Source organism: Muntiacus reevesi, chromosome 3, assembly GCF_963930625.1.
Source record: "Muntiacus reevesi chromosome 3, mMunRee1.1, whole genome shotgun sequence".
In the NCBI taxonomy this organism is placed as follows: Eukaryota; Metazoa; Chordata; class Mammalia; order Artiodactyla; family Cervidae; genus Muntiacus; species Muntiacus reevesi.
The window spans coordinates 223594561-223611690 of NC_089251.1; the positions used below are offsets into that span (position 1 = coordinate 223594561).

The following is a 17130-nucleotide window of genomic DNA, read 5'->3' on the forward strand; positions in this document are numbered from 1 at the left end:
CTGAGGAGGCTCTGTATATATGTTGGAATATGTTCTCAATGCTCCATGGGCAGTTTACAACTCTGCCTTAGAATTAGCCTTCACTTTCTGGTCACACAGAGCCTTGAAGTCAGCCAGCGGTGAAAGCATAAAACCTCTCAAGTCTTTCATGGTCATGCAAAAGCCCTGCACCTGTTCATGACCCTCTAGGTCTCAAAAATATTTTGGACCTTTTTGTAGTCTCCCATGAACATTCCATTCTCCAGTTTTCCGTTTAATTTTTTTGATCAGCCTCTTGTTAGCCCCAATTATCAAAGCCATCGCCAATTAACTTTATTGCTAAACACTTGCTGCTTACTGTCCTCAACAAGTGCCTTTGGGATAGGACTGTTTTCACAGAGGTAAGGCTGAGTCATATGAAGTGAAGTGCCCTGAAAATGGAGCCATTTAATGACTTGCAAGATTAGTCAAATAGTGACAGTCCTCTGGGGATGGACATTTTGGGGAACTCTAAATCTGTACTAATCCCTTAAATGGCTGATAGGCTGCAAGTTTATATAGCTACCAGAGTTAGTGGCTCTTGATTTTCAAGGCTGCTCCGGGCAGACTTGAGAGAGGAAGGGAATTATGGAAAATTAAAATGTCATGAGATTTGCTCTTCTTCCCATGATTCGGCTACTTATTTTGAATAAACAGTCTGGATTGTCACTAAGCCTTCAGCTAATTTCCAGAGTTTTGAAAACGGTGATTTTTGACATTTTTTTCCAGTATTACCATGCTTTTATGCAGAAGCTATTTTTGGAAGTCTTTATTCCACCATTCCAAATATTGTGCTGTGTCTTTTAAAAATAATTCAAATGGTACCAGTAAAACAAAGGAGTATGTAAATAAGATTTCTACCCTACACACCTTCTTCCCTAGTCCCAACCAGAATATTAGCTAGTACTAGCAATTACTGTGTTCTTCATAAATATATGCCTAGAAAAGCATGTATGTATTAGAGATAAGATCTATATCCTTTATACATGTATAAATATGCTGTATATTCTGTACCATTTTCTTTGCACTTGGTAATTTACCTTAGATATTGGTCCATATTGATCCATATTGATGAAGCTATCTCAGTCTTTTATTGCAGCTGTTATAGTTCTTTGATATTCCTTGATGGATAGTCCATTATTTACACATTTTCTAGTATCAGATATTTGTTATCTAGTATTCTGTTTCTTCAAACAAGAATGAAATGAACATTATTGTGTTTACATATTGACCATGTGTACTGATTCACTGTAGGATAAATATTATACAGAGTGAAGTAAATCAGAAAGAGAAAAACAAATATTGTATATTAACACATATATATGAAATTTAGAAAGACGGTAACAACGATCCTACATGCAGGGCAGCAAAGGAGACACAGATGTAAAAGACTTTTTTGGACTCAGTGGGAGAAGGTGAGGGTAGGATGATTTGAGATAATAACACTGAAATATATATGTAAAATAGATGGCCAGTGCAAGTTCTGTGCATGAAGCAGGGTACCACAAGTCAGGTACTCTAGGACAACACAGAGGGATAGGGTGGGGAGGGAGGTGGGAGGGGGTTTCAGAATAGGGGGGATACATGTATACCTATGGCCAATTCATGTTGACGTATGGCAAAAACCATCACAATATTGTAAAGTAATTATCCTCCAATTAAAATAAATAATTTTTAAACAATTAAAAACATGTTACCTATGTAATGTAAACTGTATTTATTTTTAAATTTTGATGGATATTGCTAAATTGCTACTCCAGTGATGTTTCATCAGTCTGTATTTCTTCCCGCAGTAAAAAAGAATGCTGTTTCTCTCCACTGTTACCACATAGTATTACAAAATATATTTTGCCAAAATCAAAGACGGAAAAACACCTCTATTGTTTTAATTTTCTTCTCTTATAATACTTTTCACATATTTGTAAATCTTCCTTCACACCACCGTAAGAGTGCCTATTTTCATAACCTTCACTCATGTTTTTAGAAAGATTTTGATTTTGTAATAGATCTTTGTGAGTTAGGATGATTAGATTTTTAGTCTATTTTATTTATTACAAATATTCCTATCTTTAGTTGATTATTTTACATTTAGCATAATACAGTATTTTTTTTCCTTAATTTTTTAAAAACAGTTAAATTTTCCAGTCTTCTTCCTATGTTTTTATGTCTTTTTAGAAAGGTCTTTGCTTCTCTCAGTTTATGAAAATTCAAGCATAATTTCTTCCAAGAACTTACTATTCTGTATATTTGTTTATTTGGCTGGTTCTTTGTTTATGAGTGCTAACAAGTTGTCTCTGCACCATTTCCCTCCAATTTAAAATGCCACTCTTGTTGGGCATTAAATTCTTTTATGTATAAAGAATATTTCTGGACTTTTTATTTTCTTTCATTGATGTCTTTGCCAATTTGTCCCTTCTCTAGTGTCAGAATTTTAATGTCTATTTTTCCATAAGACCTTTAGAACCAGCTTTTCTAGTTCTGTTTCCTTCTTGGAGGAAAAAAATCCTGTTGTTACTTTTGTTGAGATTACATTAAAAAAAAAAAAAACAGTGATCTCAAATCGTGGCAGGTTTCAATCAGGATCATGAGGAAAACTTGTTGAAACATAGATTGTTGGGCTCCACCTTTAAAGAGTTTCTGATTCACTAAGTCTGGGTTGAGGCTTGGGAATTTGCATTTTTAATAAATTTCAAGGGTGACATTGATGCTGCTGGTCTGAGGCACTGTACTTTGAGAAACACTGTAATAAATATACTTATGCATTCATTTTTGGATACTTACTACACATCCAGGGTTAATATCATTCTAACAACAAGATATGTTGTTTCATTTTTGTCCTGTTTTCCAAGTATAGTTTCATAGTTTTCTTTGTATTGATCCTACTTGAGTTATAAGTTTATTCCTATGCATCTTATTTTTTGTTGCTTTTGTAATAATGGGTAGTTTATAGTTTCACTTAATATCACAGTCATTCCTCCTATATTTGGCAATTTGTGAATTATTGCTTATTTATGGTTAACAATTCCTCCTTGTTCAACGTCTTGTAGTGGAAGTGGGGGTAATTTTAAGTTACCATCTGGGAAATGGAAGGGAACCAAAAGAGAGGTAGGTGAGCTATGATAAGTAGATGATACCAAAGCTTTCCCCACTCATGGCTTAAAATGTCTTACCCTCATGTATTTCTTCTGCTGCTGGAAAAATTAGTTGGGATAACTACCTATTCTAAAATACAGTAAAACCTCTGAAAAGTATAGTCCTTACATGATAATTATGATGAATTACTAATATTTTTCAATCAAATAGCTTGAGTTTTGATTGTATATTTTGAGGCCAAAGGGCATTCCCAGAAGTCTTTGTGAATTCCAAGGGCAAAGGATAAAGGAATGTCAGCTAACAAAAAAATACTTTTACAGAAGGTAAAAGAACCTTCCAGGACTGTAGCAATATGCTGCTAAATATTATTGCCTAGACTAAGGGTATCTAAAGATTATTTTTTAGATTTGCAAGATAAATTCAGTCTAAATATTCCTGGCAGATAGTGTAGTCCAATTTAGTGTTTCCTAATCACCCTAGCACCTCTTTCTTCTTTTTCTATCGGTAAAAGAAATGAAAAGAAATGGAAAAGACATATCTCCATCCCGTTCTTCAATTAGTAGGATCATATCATACTATAGTTGAGGATTTTCTTTCTTACTATGGTGGGCAGAATAATAGCTCCCCAAAGACACCCATGTTGTAATCTTCAGAAGCTGTGAACGTGTTACTTAAATGGCAAAGGGGAATTCAGGTTGCAGGTGAAGTTAAAGTTGCTAATCAGCTAACCCTTAAAATAGGGAGAGTATCCTGAATTACGCAGGTGATCCCGTATAATCACAAGAGTCTTTAAATGTGAAAGGGAAAGGCAGGCGAGGAGGTGAGAATGATTTCATGTGAAAAGGAAGGACTCAGCCTGCCCTTGTGCACTTTGAAAATGGAGGAGGGCAACCTCAAGCCAAGGAGTGGTCTGAGGCCTCTAGAAGGGGGAATCAGCAGGGAAACTGATTCTTGCTAAATGCTTCCAGAAATGAATGCAGCTCTACCAGCAGCTTGATTTTAGCCCCGTGAGACCCATGCAAGATTGCTAACCTACAGAATAATAAGGTAATAAATTGTGTTGTTTTAAGGCAGAAGTTTGTGTTAATTTATTTTGGCAGCAAATAGGAAATTAATGCAGTTACTAAGCAGTTAGGACAGAGCCCTCACAAATATTGAAGGTTTGCTTGATGGTTTAACAGGTGGGTAAAGTTATGCTTAATATGCTACAGCCTTCCATTTTTTCCTCAAATTGTTAGAATTTGTCCAAAATTCTAAAAGGTTAACTTTTTTTTCTAATTAACATATTTTTTGGAAGTTAATAACTCAGAATTTATTTCGGCCAATACATTTTCTATCTGCAATTACTTACCTGGAAATTTGGACTATCTACAAAATGACAAGGGACCATCTTGCAAAACTAGCCTGAAAAACAGCTGAGTCAAAATTAAGACTGAGCTTTGATGTTTGTGGCTCAGACACTTAGAACCTTTATGAGGACTGCTAGTGACATTGGGTGAGTTATTTAACCTCTCCATGACTCTTTTTCTTATAATAGAATTTACATTACAAAGTTGTGTTGAGGCTTGCCTAAAATGACGTATATATAGCAGTTAGCCTGGTTCTGGCCCATAGGCAGAAAATTATAAGATGAAGATAGATACTCAATTAAAATAAAATCATTGTAGTGCCTTTCATCATAAAAGCAAAAATTCTAGACAACTCAGGAGTTCCCAAAGGCATAAACACAGCAATTGGTATTCATAATCGCATTCTTGAGTTATCAAGTGTAAAATTTTAAGTTTTTTTTTTTTTAAGATATTTAAAATATGTGCGTGTTGGTGCTTAAAGTGGCAAGCTTTTTGTACCTGGAAAATTAATTTATGTGGAATTTATATTAAGAGTGTCAAATGAATAAAATATTTTCAAGTGTATTTTCATTATAATCCAAACCTTAGCTCTTTCACTTGTTATTCATCTATACAGCTATAAGCCATTTTACTTACCCTTTCTAAGGGTAAGCCTAAGTTTCTTCTATAAAATTTAAGTAATAGAATAATTACCTGGCAATGTGGTTTGGAGGATTCAAGATATGCTGTGTTTTAGTATGAAGCATCTTGCATAGCATATAAGTGAGTGCTCAGTAAGTGGTGGTTATTCTTGTGATGTTTTGTGCTCCTCTAAGACTGCATTGGAGAAGGCAATGGCACCCCACTCCAGTACTCTTGCCTGGAAAATCCCGTGGACGGGGGAGCCTGGTGGACTGCCGTCTATGGGGTCTCACAGAGTCGGACACGACTAAAGCGACTTAGCAGCAGCAGCAAGACTGCATTGCCTAAAGTCAACACTGACCTAGTTGCAAAATCCTGTTGATGCTAGTGTTCCATTATTTTAGTTGCTACTGTATTTGGTGCTATTGAACTTCTTAAATTCTTTCTTTTCTCCTTCTCTAGAGTTCTTCTTACTTTTGTGGGTATTCTTCAGATTTGTTTGCTGGCTTTTCTTCCCTTGCCCCTCCTTAAATATTGGTGTTTCTCAGTTTCTTTCACTTCAGTTCAGTCGTGTCCAACTCTTTGCAACCCCATGAACCGGAGCACACCAGGCCTCCCTGTCCATCACCAACTCCCAGAGTTTACTCAAACTCATGCCCAGTTTCTTTAGGTCTTTATAATTTCCTTTTTCCTCTTACACAATGTCTCGGGGTATGAAATGCTTCATGACACCAGCTGAAACCGTTTCCCCCAAAACCAGTTGGAATATCCCAGAGACCTCTCCCAACAGAGTATATCTAAGAATTAAGTTATAATCATCTTCTGCATACTTTTTCTTTCTTCTCTCTGCCCATATGGACATTGCTCATTCTTTCAATTAATCAATTAAATATTCATTGAGTGTCTACTATGTTCTAAGCCATGAGGATACAGTAGTGGAGTAAACAAATTACAAATCCTTACCCATCAAGGATCCTGTTTCTAGTGAGAGACAAAACTAATAAAATCTGTTGTGCGTCTGATACTGATAAATTCTGTGGAGAAAAGTAAAGCAGGGAAGAGAACTAAGGAAAGCCAAGATCAGGAAAGCCAGGAAGAGAAGGGGACAACAGAGGATGAGGCCATTGAATAGCATCACCAACTCAGTAGATATGAGTTTGAGCAAACTCCAGGAGACAGTGAAGAAGAGGGGAGCCTGGCATGCTGGTTGGATGTGACTTAGCGACTGAACAGCAACAACAAGATAAGGATAAGTTGCAATTCTAAGTAGGATTTTTGGGGAAGCCAATCACTGAAAAGGTGCCATTTGAGCAAAGATCTGAGGAGGTGAGGGAGCCAGCGATGTGGCTATCTGGAGGAAGGTTATTTCAGGATGGGGAAATAGCAGCTGCACACTGTGAGGCAAGGGTGTGTCTGGTATTTTGAGGAAACAGTGAGGTAGCCATAGTGCCTGGCTTGTTGTTGAGAGGGAGAGAGCAGCAGAGAGAGGTCAGAGTTATAGGAAACATGGTTGTGTTGGTCCTGTCTACAAATTTTCTTAAAAATTGGGAACTATCCTTCAGTACTCAGTCTGTCATTCTCATTTCATTTCCTCCTCTTATCTCTAGTAATTCGGCGAATTTTATGGGTTACAGTGCCTATATTACTCTCCTATCCTCTTCATTCTCACTGCTTTTGCCCTACTTCAGGCCTTTATTATTGATCAACTAGCTGACGCTGCTAGCCTCACACTTCATGTTCCATACTCATGCAAAAGATCGTTTTGAACAACTTCTGTATTCTAGGCCCTGTGCTAGGTATTGTGGATATAATGGTCATCAACCTAGACATGACCATTTTCCTTAACAAAATTCACAGTAATTGGAGAGAAAATCATACAGGCAGTTAGTAAAATGACTGTAATAAGTACTTTCAGATGGGAAGTACAAGCACTCTTAGTACTTAGTGATGATTGGGCAACTCTGATTTATGTGGATTAGCACAAGCTTTCTAGGAGAAATTGTCTTTCTTTTGAACTCTAAAGGGTAACTGGGAGTTAGACCCTCAAGGAGAAAAGTGTTTCCAAGCAAAGGGGCTGCTTTTGTGAATGCCGGGATAATAGAACTGAAGGTAGCATAAAGTGACCAGCTAGAGAACAGACAAGAGTAGCTCAGACTCAAACGGAAGAGGTACAAAGGAGCTGGATCATGTCTGGTATCTTTTGAAGTGTTCAGTTAATCCAGTTGTTACCAGAATGATCGTTTTGTGACTTTAATATAGTAATTTATCTTCCAGAATTAAAACCCACCAATGACTTCCTATTGTTGTTCAGTCAGTCACTCAGTCCTGTCAGACTCTTACCCCATGGACTGCAGCACACCAGGGTTCCCTGTCCTTCACCATCTCCCAGAGCTTGCTCAAACTCGTCCATTGAGTCGGTGATGCCATCCAACCATCTCATTCTCTGTCATCCCCTTCTATTCCTGATCTTTCCCAACATCAAGGTCTTTCCCAGTGAATCAGTCATTGCATCAGGTGTCCAAAGTATTGGAACTTCAGCTTCAGCATCAGTCTTTCCAATGAATATTCAGGACTGATCTCCTTTAGGATTGCCTGGTTGGATCTCCTTGCAGTCCAAGGGACTCTGAAAAGTCTTCTCCAACACTACAGTTCAAAAGCATCATTTCTTTGACACTCTGCCTTTTTTATGGTCCAACTATCACATCTGTACATGGCTAATGGAAAAGCCATAACTTTGACTATGTGTACCTTGTCATCAAAGTAATGTCTCTGCTTTTTAATATACTGTCTAGATTTGTCTTCCTGTTGACTTTAAAATTCAAGTTCTATAATACAGCACACATTCCCTTCTTTCTCATTTCTTTTGTATTGTAACACTGGTTTATAACAGAAGTGCCATGTGTACATTATTTTTCCATTTTTGTATACCCTACAAAGTACTCACCACAAAAATTTAATTTCTATTCATCGCTATCTGGTTGATCCCCTTTACTCATTTCAGATACCCCTACCACCACCCACTGCTTGCCCTCTGCTAACCTCTGCTGTGTTCTCTGTATCTACATGTTTGCTTGATTTGATTTGCCCATTTATTTTGTTTCTTAGATTCTCACAATGAAATTAATACAAATATTTGTCTTTCTCCGTCTGACTTATTTCACTTAGCATAATTCCCTCAAGGTCCATTTATGTTGTCACAAGTGGACAGATTTCATCCATTTTTATTGCTGAGTAGTAGCCCATATACTTGTATATGTGTGTACATATAAATTAAAAAGAAATATATATTTTTTTAACATCTTCTTTATCCATTCATTTGTTGATGAGCACTTAGGTTGTTTCCATATCTTGACTGTTGTAAATAATGCTGCAAAGAACATAGGAATGCATATATCTTTTCAAATTAGAGTTTTTTTATTCTTTGGGTAAATATCCAGAAGTGGGATAGCTGGATCATATGGGTAGTCCAGTTCTTAATATTTTTTGAAATCCTCATACTGTTTTCTATTGTTACTGCACCAATTTACATTCCCACCAACAGTGTATGCAAGTTCCTTTTTCAGCTTGCAAGATTCATTAATCTGTCTTTTGCCTCTTCAGCGTCAGTTCCTCAGACCCTACTCTTATGTTTATATGCCAGTAGTATAGAACTCCTTGTAATTGCCCGCCAGAAGAGAGAAATTTAAAATCTCCAGGCCTTTGCAAATACTTGGAGTATTCTTTGGCCCTTGCCAGCTTTTTTAATTCATTTTTGCTTTCAAAATTAATTTCAGATGTCATCTTCTCTGAGAATCTTTCCCTGAAAACTCAAAGCTAATCATTTCCTCTTCTGTGCTGCCACCCACTTCTGTGTCGCCTTTTCATTGCAATTATCTCGATCTATAACAGTTTGTTTATATGTTAAACATCTCCACTAGTGTGAACTCTGAAGGTCTGTGGGTTTTTTTGTTTTTGTTTCTATCTGTGTATCCTAAGTACATGGCACTTAGCCATACTTAATAAACATTTAGTGAATTTAACTAATACAAAGGAAAGCTCAGTTAATTTTGACCAAAAAACAATGAGAATTATTTATAGGAGAAAATTAACCTTCATTTATAGCTCATTTAAATCAAAAGATTTTGATAGCACTGAGCACGTTTTAGCAAAGAAATTCCCTATATGCAGGGCAGAAGAAGAGACGGAGAAGTACAGAACAGACTTTTGAACTCTGTGGGAGAAGATGAGGGTGGGATGTTTCGAAAGAACAGCATGTATATTATCTGTGGTGAAACAGACCACCAGCCCAGGTGGGAGGCATGAGTCAAGTGCTCAGGCCTGGTGGGCTGGGAAGACCCAGAGGAATTGGGTGGAGAGGGAGGTGGGATGGGGGACCGGGCTAGGGAATACGTGTAACTCTATGGCTGATTCATATCAATGTGTGACAAAACCCACTGAAAAATTAAAAATTAAAAAAAAAAAAAAGAAATCAGACATTTCTCAGAGGATGTCCCACCAAAGTCAGTCTGATATATGAATCTAACTTGGCATCTTTTTAAAGAATCTAAAGGCATTACATTCTTAATTTAGCAATGTCTTCAGTTTTTACTTTCAAAACTTGCAGAAATTCCCCTATGATACTTGTGCACTTTTGCTGTTTTTATTAACTTTAGAATTCCTTTGATTCAGTCACATCAAGTGATAGGCTCACAATGAAATATTTAAACCATTTTGTAAATTAATATTTGAATCAATATAGGTTCATTTTTATTTTCTTATAATAATGCCTTATATTTTCCATCTCTGGATACTGTTCTTTAAAAATCTAATGTTTAATCATAGACAATGAAATTATTTCACCAAGGTAGGTATATAAGTATCCCCGAAACACAAAAGTAGCCTTCCTGGCACTTCCTGAGACCTTGAATAGTGTCAAGCTTTACCTTGTCCATGCTCATGTATTCCTTCCACAGAAGCCATTAAAGCACCCACTGTAAAAACCTACTACAGATGCCTCAGAATCTCAGAACTGTGTTATCACTATGGGCAGTTCTAAAAAGAAGAAACATAGATGACAAGTAAATATTTCTAAAAATTGAAACTTTAATATTGATCACTGACAATAAAGAAAGATATATTTTTCAAGCCTTTCTCACTGGCAGAGGTTTTTACTTTTTAATACTAGTAATACACTTGAAAATAAGTGTGCTGTGAGATGGATTCTCTCAGATGCTACTGATGAAAATATAAATTGGCCTACTTTTTTGAAAGCAGTTTAACAGTATATATTGAAAATTGTTTAATGTTCATACTTATGAATATGTAAAAATCTCATCCTGATGGAAATGTTTTAGAAGTAATAGTGGTGGTTACATAACATTCTGAATGTACTAAATGCCACTGAATTGTTCACTGCAAAATATTTAATTTTATTTTATGTGAATTTTACCTCAGATTGTTTTAAAATAGTCATCCTAAGGAAATAATGTAGAAATGTCAATGAATAAGGATATTCCATTCAGCATTATTTTATAGCAAAAAATTATAAACAAAATCATTGCTTAATAGAAAGGGAGCAATTATATATGACATACCTATATGCTAGTCAACTATGCAGTCATTGCAATAACATTTGTAAACAATTTTTAATGAAATGGGAAAATGCTCAAGGCAATATGTCATATGAAGAACATAGAATACAAAATTATACTTTTGGACAGTTTTTTAAAACAAGCATATAGAATAGAAAACCAAAATAGAAAAACATGAGAAAATTTTGAGTATTCCTTGAGTTATGATCAACCTAGACAGCATATTAAAAAGCAGAGACATTACTTTGCCAACAAAGGTCTATCTAGTCAAAGCTATGGTTTTTCAGTAGTCATGTATGAGTGTGAGAGTTGGACTATAAAGAAGGCTGAGTGCTGAAGAAGTGATGCTTTTGAACTGTGGTGTTGGAGAACACTTTTGAGAGTCCCTTGTACTGCAAAGAGATCCAACCGGACCATCCCAAAGGAAATCAGTCCTGAATATTCATGGGAAGGACTGATGCTGCAGCTGAAATTCCAATACTTTGGCCACTGATGTGAAGAACTGACTTCATTTGAAAAGACCCTGATGCTGAGGAAGATTGGATGCAAGAGGAGAAGGGGACGACAGAGGATGAGATGGTTGGATGGCATCACCGACTCAATGGACATTTTTGAGTAAACTCTGGGAGTTGGTGATGGACAGGGAGGCCTGGCATACTGCAGTCCATGGCGTCGCAAAGAGTCGGACACTACTGAGCGACTGAACTGAACTGAACTGAGCTCCTTTAATACATGAAGCCCTTCCTTGTATCAGAGTTTAAATGGCAGTCTTCTCATTTGAATCTCTTGCAGATGACTCTGTTAAGATCATCAGCCATGGGGGCTCCAATTTTGTCAGTAGTCCATTCGTTATTTCCAAAACCTTAACCATCATGGTACAAAGAGCCAGAATAAAGAAAATGTTATTAACATACTACATTGGAAAGTTATACTTGGCAGTTTATACCTGTAAATAAGTTAAATAGCATTGAAGAGCTTACTTGGGGGGAACATCAAATTTATTGAATATGTACCATTCATCCAACTGTATGCTAAATACATTTACATTCATCGTCTCCTGTAATCTACATAGAAACATTTCATAGTTAAAACTTTATATACCCTTTACAGATGGGAAAAAGTCAAATGTTTTACTCTGGCTTATACAGAGCAAGTGTAAATTGAATACACTTGAATACTGAATTGGGTAAATTACTAAATTGAGTAGCAGTAGACTGAGGGTCAAACACTAGTACCCTACTTCTAAACTCATGCTTTTTCTACTCCATAACTAGGTTTTTGTTTTTATTTTTGTTTTTATTTTTTGCACCATGATACACCTCACTACCACAAACCCTCAAGTACAAATAGTCCTCAGTTTGCAAATAAATCAGTTCTAAGTATGTCTCTCAATTAGAAGTGTACATATTAAATGTCTTTTCTCATAGATAGAGCATTAAACTCATTAAGGGTCAACTCTCAAGTGTGTTGTTTCTCAGGTCTGAATTGGTAAATGCTTAATACTTAGAGTGCCACTCCCATGACAACTGCTAATGTTTATTGAAATTTTCCATGTGCCAGTCACCGTTCTAAATTCTTAGTAACCATTTTAATCATCTCAACAACCCTAGTAAATGCCAGTTTAATTCACATTTTTATATAAGGAAGCCAAACACAAGGTCACATAGGTAATTACTGCCAAAGCCAAAATTTGAATCCAAATAATCTGAGCTTACACTGGCCCTGGTATCCTTCTTAACACAGTGTTCCTGGCAGCCATTAAGAAACCCAGATTGGCACAGATTTAAAATCTGTCTGCATTCTAAAAGTGTGTAATGAAAAAAATAAATAAAAGTGTGTAATGTACATTGATTGTCAACCCTGTCTACACCTCAGAAATACCCACTACACATCAGAAATTCTTGTGGGGTTTTCTCAACATACAGAGGCCCTGTCCAACTATGGACAAATGAATCATTATCTTCAAGGGTGAGTTATGGATGTCTGTGTTAAGTTCCGCAAATGATTTAGGTGTGCAGTTGTCTCATGTATACACAAAGCAAATAGAATTGTAATGCTATCAGGCTCTCATACCTGGCAGTTTTTAATGTTTACAACAATGTTAAGCAAGGTAGTATTGCTTATTGATTGGTAATGTGGCCTATGGAGCTTTACTTCCTGACTATAATTTATTAATTTTGTCAGTTTGAGCATGTTATGTAATGTGTGTTAACCTTGGTTTCTTGATGCATGAAACATGGTAAATTTTGTTAAATAGCATTCAGGGTTGGTGTGAGGATCAAGAGAATAAATACAAGTGAAGCAGTTCAGCACAGTACCTGAAAGACAAAGTTCCCAAAGTTTTAGGTAGATATATAAGTATACAATGTTATTATAAATAATCAGAAAGTAATGTGGATAGGGTAGTCATATGTTACAGAGAACAACCAGAGCATTTTGTGACCACATAAGAGAGCTTTCTAGAAGTGAAGGCATTTTCAGAGGTCACATGAAATATGGCAGGAACCTGTTAAGTGTAATCATTCCAAGACAGTGGATCTACAGTGGGAAAAGTCTTTGAGGAAAATAAGCAGAGGAGTTTAAATTTTTTGTTGAAAGTTATATTTAGAGATAGACTTGGATCTGAGTTCCTTAATATTGGATTTTGGATCTCCATCCACCAGAATTTGATTTGCTTTATATTTTGTTTCTTTAAGGATTACAAAGGAGTTATTACTCTCTCCTACCTCGTAGCTTCCATGGTATTTTATTTGTATATATGCTTTTTTGGTGATTTGTACACACTGATATCTCCAACTCTTTGTTCTCCTGAAAATGTGTAAGAGCACCCTGAAACCAGTCTCCTATATAGTAGGGTTTCCAAATGTTACTGAATTCAAAGAGAAGACCCAATTATGTTCTTTGATGTTGGTTTAATAGAGGAACTATGATGTATATATAATACTAACAATATGGACGTCTAAAATTAGGTTTATGTTGAGATATCTGTGAAGGAGTTAATAATTTGTGACTTCAAGAGCTAGGTCTTATTAACAACCAGGAAATGCTTTTGGTAGGTGACCATTTGTTATTTCTTCTAAGACGCATTTTTTAGGTATTTAAACTTTAGTGTCAAACCGTGTTGTTCTTCAGTTGCTTAGTCCTGTCTGACTCTGCGATCCTGTGGACTAAAGCATGTCAGGCTTTCCTGTCCTTCACTATCTCCTAGAGTTTGCTCAAACTCTTGTCCACTGAGTCAGTGATGCAATCTAACCATCTCATCCTCTGCTGTCCTCTTCTTTTGCCTTCAGTCTTTCCCAGCATCAGGGTCTTTTTCAATGAGTCAGCTGTTTGCGTCAGGTGGCCAAAGTATTAGAACTTCAGCTTCAGCATCAGTCCTTCCAATAACTATTTAGGGCTGACTTCCTTTAGTATTGTCTGTCTTGATATCTTTGCTGTCCAAGGGACTCTCAAGAGTCTCCTCCATCACCACAGAATTGAAAGTCTCCATTCTTTAACAATCAGCCTTGTTCCTTGTCCACATCTCACATCCATACATGACTACTGGCAGAACCATAGTTTTGACTATATGGACCTTTGTCCGCAAGGGGATGTCTCTGCTTTTTCATACTATGTAGGTTTGTCATAACTTTTCTTCTAAGGAGAAAGCATCTTTTAATTTCAAAGCTACAGTCACCATTCACATTGATTTTGGAGCCCAAGAAAATAAAATATGGCACTGCTTCCAATTTTTTCCCATCTGTTTGCCATGAAGTGATGAGACCGGATGCCAGAATATTAGTTTTTTTAATATTGAGTTTTAAACCAGCTTTTTCACTCTCCTTTTTCACCCTCATCAAGAGACTCTTTAGTTCCTCTTCACTTTCTCCCATAAGGGTGCTGTTACCTGTGTATCTGAGATTGTTGGTATTTCGCCTGGCAATCTTGATTCCAGCTTGTGATTCATCCAACCCAGCATTTCCCATGATGTACTCTGCAAGTAAATTAAATAAGCAGGGTGACAATATACAGCCTGGTTGTTTTCCTTTCCCAATTTGGAACCAGTCTGTTGTTCCAAGTCTGGTTCTAACTGTTGTTCTTGACCTGCATACAGTTTTCTCAGGAGGCAGGTGAGGGGGTCTGGTATTTCCATCTCTTTTTAGTGTCAAACCTAATGACGTTCTTTATTCCCATAGTCTATTTGGAGAAGTCAGTCATACCATATCTAATCTCTTATCTTTGAAGTGAGAAAGAGAGTGAAGAAAGGAAACAGGATAGGTAAATAAATGAGCGGAGAGGATAATCTAAAATGTGTATTGTGTAATTTTGTCCCTTCACAAGATATTACAGTGGTAGACTTGAAAGCAGAGTACCTGGAATGTCAGATTCTCAGTAAAACAAAAAGCACCACACCTACTCAGCAAACAAAAGTGTGTGCTGAGCAGGAGCATATCATGCAAATGGTGCTTTGCAGGAGTGGGGCTGTACTTCTTTCCTGTTGCACTTTTTCCACTATATCAGTCATTTCAGAGGCCCGTGAATTTAAATGCTGATAGATACCCTTGACACTTTACCCTTAGCCCAGTTGAGGAGTGTGTCAGCTTTCTTCACTGTAATGAAGAATTCGTTATCTCTTAAGATCCAAAAACATTTATAGGGTAAAAGCCAGCCTTGTAAACGTGGTTATGTCTGCTAGTTTTGTGCTATATTAAATGCATACACTCGGTTTCCTCCCAGGAGGAAACTGTAGTTTGAATTCTAATTAATAAATATTTAATTGAAAAGATGCATTTGAGATTGATTGCATAGATGTTTTTCTGCAAAGTGCTGACACTTAGAAGAAGGTAGGCTTTGATTTCTTCCTTCTATTTTCCATATGTAATATATAATGGGTTTCCCAGTTGGCTCAGTGGTAAAGAATTCCCCTGCCAATGCAGAAGAGACAGAAAACCTGGGTTCAATCCCTGGGTCAGGAAGATCCCCTTGAGGAGGAAATGAAACCGACTCCAGTATTCTTGTCTGGAGGATCCAATGGACAGAGGAGCCTGGCAGGCTACCGTCCATAGCTTCACAAAAAGTCGGACACAACTGAAGGGACTTAGCATACCTGCATCCTAATGTAATTTATTGAAATGAATTTCCTCAAAATCAATATGTTGGGAACTAGAAACAACTGTGTAGATGTTCTTGATCACTCTACTAGTTCTCCTGTAGACTTTTCTGCAGTATTCCATCAAACGGGATGACTGAAACCCCAAGCTCCAAATTATGTGGGTTTTTGTTTTTGTTAATTTACTTCTTTGGAATTGGAAATATATTTCTACCTTTGAAAACCATGTATTAATAGTAAATGTAGCTAGGTTCCTAGGACGGAGTTCCCAGAGATCACATCATCCTGACCATCTGTGAAAAGGAAAGGCTTCTCTCAGTTTTGGATCATTGTTGACAACTATATCTCTGGAAATAGATGAACGCACAGAAAAGAGGATTCCTGAGAGATTACACGTTACAACATTGCTGCGTTAATGATACTTTGAAAAAAGTGCTATGTTGCTAAAGCAGGTCTTATATATTAATATGTCCCTGTCAGTAGCTCAGTTGTGTCCAACTCTTTGTGACTCCATGAACTGTAGCACACCAGATTTCCCCGTCCATCACCAACTCCTGGAACTTGTTCAGACTCTTGTCCATCATGTTGGTGATGCCATCCAACCATCTCATCCTCTGTCATCCCCTTCTCCTCCTGCCTTCAATCTTTCAGTTTAACTGTTGCTTCTCGCCCTGCATACAGATTTCTCAGGAGGCAGGTAAGGTGGTCTGGTATTCCAGTCTCTTGAAGAGACATGTGCACTTGTGAGAGTATACCTGTACTCACTGTATTTCCTATTGTAAATGTGCCTTTCCTCAGGTGGACTAGACAAGTTATCTTCATGTTGACCTTGATTCTGAGTCAGCTTTTTCTTCAGACTAGAACTTCTTTCAGCCTGTTTCATGTCCAAGTCAAAAAACTCTGTACCCAGAGAACTTGTTAATGAAATAGTAGTGTATTGTTGATTAAAAACCTTGTATAGATTGATGAGCTGTTAGAAGCACTTTATTCATATAACATGAGTTTTGAAGAGAAGAGAAAAACAATTAAAATAATGGTAGGGGAGAGAAAAACTTTGTATTAAAGTGCTCAGGTAAATTTTTTTAAATCAACAAGGCCACATCCCCCTTTTCCACACTTTGCTTAGTCTTAGAAGGTATGACTTTTAGAAAATAGCTCTTTATCTTTTGCATTGGGTGACTTGCTGTAAAATTTAAATGAATTATATAGTTCAGATGTATTTCATTTAATGGAATTGTTAACAGTGTAGTTCTTAATATATAGCCATTCACAAACATTTTTTCCTGATTTTCATTTAGAAAATTAAAAGAGATACCCATATTTGAAATATGTTCATACTGGGAGGTTGTTGTTCAGTCACTGTGTCATGTTCAACTCTTTGCAACCCCAT

At 36.7% G+C, this 17130-nt stretch overlaps 1 protein-coding gene across 10 annotated transcripts in view; it reads left to right on the forward strand.

The window, feature by feature from the left end:
• MBD5 (methyl-CpG binding domain protein 5) overlaps positions 1–17130 on the forward strand; it is a 447078-nt gene that overhangs the window by 126024 nt on the left and 303924 nt on the right. The window lies entirely within an intron of this gene.